Below are 4183 nucleotides of genomic sequence, written 5' to 3' on the forward strand. Positions count from 1 at the left end.
TGTGTTAGGATTGGGGTAATTGAGAAATCTACCCTTATTGGAAATAGAGAATTTCGCTAGTGCAATACAGCTTATAATTCTGCACTGATTTTCATGAAATCTAGTCGCCACGTTCTAGTTTGAAATATCATTAATCGACCAGTACTGTTGACTCGGGCCACCAGGGAGAATTGATAAATGCCGCTGAAATCGCAAATTATTCCGATATATTGAAAAAGCTACGTGTGTGAGGTTTATGGGTAAAGAACGCTATTCTGAATCCCATTAAACACACCAGGTCACAGAACACAGATACGAGAATTCAGGAATATTAATATTATTATGACTTAGGTGATAAGATGAGAAGCTTAGATTGTCGAGGTTGATTCACTGCATGCACTGTACCCATCATAGATTGGCTTAAGTCCAAATGTGGTCTTAAATCATAAGAGTTAGGTTGATTTTAAACAAAAATGAGTTTTAGACTGGTCTTAAGTTGTTAGATTGACTATAGACTAAAATGAGCTGAGAGCGGTTTTAAGCGGTTGGAATACTGATGGCTTGAATACTCATGACAAATAGCTTAGACTGGTCTTAAATGTAACTCGAGACTCGCTGCAATTCGCTCCTGGGTTTCATCAAGTAAAAGAGAGGCTGGATGGTGAATTTCATTTGATTCAGATGATTCCATCTTGTCTTAGTGTGAAATCTAGTTTGTAGTTACTGCGACGATACTTTGTGTTTGGAGATGATATTTTATTCCCACGGCGTGTTTCAGACCAGACGACAGACAGACAGTGTCTGGGGCAGAATAACTCAATTTTACTTTCATTCTCTGTCATTATTTATTTCACATCCTGTTCCTGCTTATGACGTGTAGTTCAGCAGCATCTGACAAATTGATGATCCACAAAATGAACACAAAAAATTCGCAGATTCATTAAGAATAACCTACGGATTTAAGAAAAAATAACAAAAGAAGTTTAATATGCTAACTTACGGTTGCATAAATGAAGAGAATTGCCAAAAATCGAATTGGTTTAATGAAAATAGGTAGGTCAAATACAATATGCTAAACTCTACACCATAGCACCATAGCACAGAGTCTATGACCACTCACGCCAAGTTGTTTGAAGAAAATTTAAAAAGCCAGGTTCTACCGAGATTCGAACTCGGGCTACTGGATTCAAAGTCCAATGTGCTAACCACTACACCATAGAACCAATTATATCAGTCGTTGTCTATATTTTGATAAAGTTGCTAAACCATGTCAACTGGTTTTAAGGGGTTTAAGTAATTCACATTTTAATTACACATGCTGTTTGAACAGTGCTGTGTGTAATGCTGGCAAACATGTTTAGATTAATTGAATATTTGCTGTAAATGCAATAGAACAAAACTGAATCTCAAATCGAACCACATTCAGAGGGCGTGTACCTTAGGTACCCTTGAGATAGATAGTCTATAGAAGAGGGCGTCTGTAGAAGAAGCCCATTGGGTTTAGTGGTCCTCGAGGAACGTTTACGGTGTCTCATGACAAAGATAGTCTGGTTAAATGCCGATAGTAGAAAATATCGCTGTTCTGTGCGGGTTCACTTGTCTCTGATACTACGGACTCATGAGCCCACTACAGTTAATCCATGGTCCAGGATAAGCCTTGTTTTACTTAAACACAGTAACAGTCACAGTCTCAATCTCTTGCTTCCGGCGAACGACATTAGTGACGTCACCGCGCGTTAAAAATGAAGATGGACAACTTCCGGTTGTTTCACTCTCAAAGGAAGCTTCGATTTATTATTTTCAGAAGATTTGATTGCGTAGTGGCACAAACAGGCAGAGTGCCGGGTGCCACTCAGAAATGTTCACATGGGTTAGTAAGCCCCGCTGCTTTAAAATCTCTATGATTTACACCACCTAAACTTGGTCCAGTTTAATACCGAGTGCGCTTTTATAAACTGGTATTAACTTAATTGAATTCAAACTCACCAGATTGAAGATACCAGTCTATAAAACTGGCCCTTGGTACGTTAAGGCGTTTTAAGCAGCTAACTAGGCAAACAAATAGATTCCGTGCAGGTATGATTCGTGTGTACTGCTGTACAGGACCTACAAGCTGCTGGACTATTACATTAACTAATTCAATTCTTTCCCCCACAATAGAAAACATAAATTGGTTCAGATATACTCGTGTTACCGCCGCTGCTGCTGCAACTATCAATTTAGATCTGAATAGTGAGTAAAAATTACTGGCCATAGCAGCTCGAAATGTAGCTGCCAGATTTGCATTAGATTAGAAATATGAAATAATTCACTCAATGTCACTGTTACCTTATTTGGACGTAACGTAGGACTTATTTTGTTTAGCGGCACCCTCATAACGAATAGTTTAAGAGAGGTATTCTAAGTACTTATATCGCAAAGGACATTAAGTATCTAAACTAATGAGGCTGCCTGCACATAGGCCTATTCTTTGATGGTAAATAATGACATGATATGATATGGTATGATATGATATGATATGATATGATATGATATGATATGATATGATATGATATGATATGATGTGATATAATATGATATGACATATGATTAAATGATATAAATTGCACGAAGTAAAACATGTTTGAAATGGTTATTTGACTGAATTTCTACAACGGATTTTCATGCAGAAAAATTCACGAATTTCTTGTCCCAAAATTTACCACAAAGTTACAAACTTGAAATTGTGTGAAAATGTCGTGTAGAAATTCTTCCATTCCGGTGAGATTGGTAAAAATATTGTAATGGTATTTGGAAGTGTGAACATTGCAAATGCGAGTGAAACTGTTACAAGCATTGTTGTTGTACGTTAGGATTTTGTAGTTTTCTGATCTGACGAAACCATTTTTAAACCTCTGAATAACTGAATTATTATTACAGAATTTGATGTAATAATCAAGGTTAATGGTAGAATGTTAAGTAAGTGGATGACAAATATGGTGAATACTGTTAACTGATCAATCAACCGATAGAAACATCCAAAAATCTGGTCATTAAAATGTAGTGACAAAGCAGGGCTAAGAAATATAACCAGTTGATTTACAGCAGTGATCATCAATATAACAAATCTGGTGAATCTCGGTGTACATATCAAACGAGATGTGATCGGGAAGAGCACAACTGCTGCACGTTCTAGAGATATTGCTACCATTAACAACGAACTTGTGCAGGCTAAAAGTAGCATTACAAATTCATTGATTTGACAACTTCATCATGAATATCGGAAGATCTTTAACGTGCAAAAGCATAAACTGTAAAACAGGCATCAATGTAAAATTGATACAGAACGTGAAATCACTGAGAGACAAAACGATAAGATAGTTAGCGTAAGATAAACTGCGGAATCTGCGGCTTATCGTTATCAGGAAAGTAGCTGAATTCCGAACGCCCCAAACATGAACAGAATAGGCAGATACTGTCACAATACGATAACTTCCAGAACTGTTCACTACAGACATGTAAACGATGTTACCGCTGTAAGTTTTATCAATTTGAAATCGAGTTGAATTCATGATTCACGAGGACGTAATGCTTTTTGTCTGATTCGCCATGGAAGAATAAACTGTTGAAGGTCTGGACTGACTCGTATCATTGGACTGACGCAAATTCGGGCCTTCTCTTATTCGTTTAAACTCATATCATAAACTAATATTCATTGTTCTCATCAATTGAAAAATAATTGTTCATAAATCTAAGACAATTTTCTCATATTTTGTGAAAGTTTATCGTTGTGTAAGATATACATGTACCTAAATTAAACATCAATATTCGTTGTACAAGAATTCATTGCAATTGATGAAATATCTTATAGTAAAACATCTTAACAGGTTAGAAAATGGTTGCACAAGTTATATGTGATCAAAACGGCAAGAAGTATTGTTTATAGGAATTTTTACCCTTGGATAATGAAGCTGAAAAGATTACGGATTACGGAGCCGTTTGCCCTAAGAATCTAATAGTTGTTTAGATCCATAAGCGCTTGGTCTTATTTTAAAATCTACTACAAAGTTGTTTGAATCAATAAACACTGGGTCTCATTTTAACTCATGGTTTGTGACGAATCGGTGTTGTAGATTGTAAACTAAAAAACATTCTAGGACAAAATGATACTAATAATCCTAGTAACCGTGATACAACCTAATAACAAATACACTTATTTCGATTT

General features: G+C 36.1%; 1 non-coding gene across 1 annotated transcript; it reads right to left on the bottom strand.

Annotated features, from left to right (window-relative positions):
- Nucleotides 1-1130: 1130 nt before the first annotated feature.
- Trnaq-uug (transfer RNA glutamine (anticodon UUG)) lies at nucleotides 1131-1202 on the bottom strand. Its single transcript has one exon. It is a non-coding gene; the product is annotated as a tRNA-Gln (tRNA).
- Between the last annotated feature and the right edge of the window lie 2981 nt (nucleotides 1203-4183).

This window comes from Tubulanus polymorphus, chromosome 2 (assembly GCF_964204645.1).
Source record: "Tubulanus polymorphus chromosome 2, tnTubPoly1.2, whole genome shotgun sequence".
Taxonomy (NCBI): Eukaryota; Metazoa; Nemertea; class Palaeonemertea; order Tubulaniformes; family Tubulanidae; genus Tubulanus; species Tubulanus polymorphus.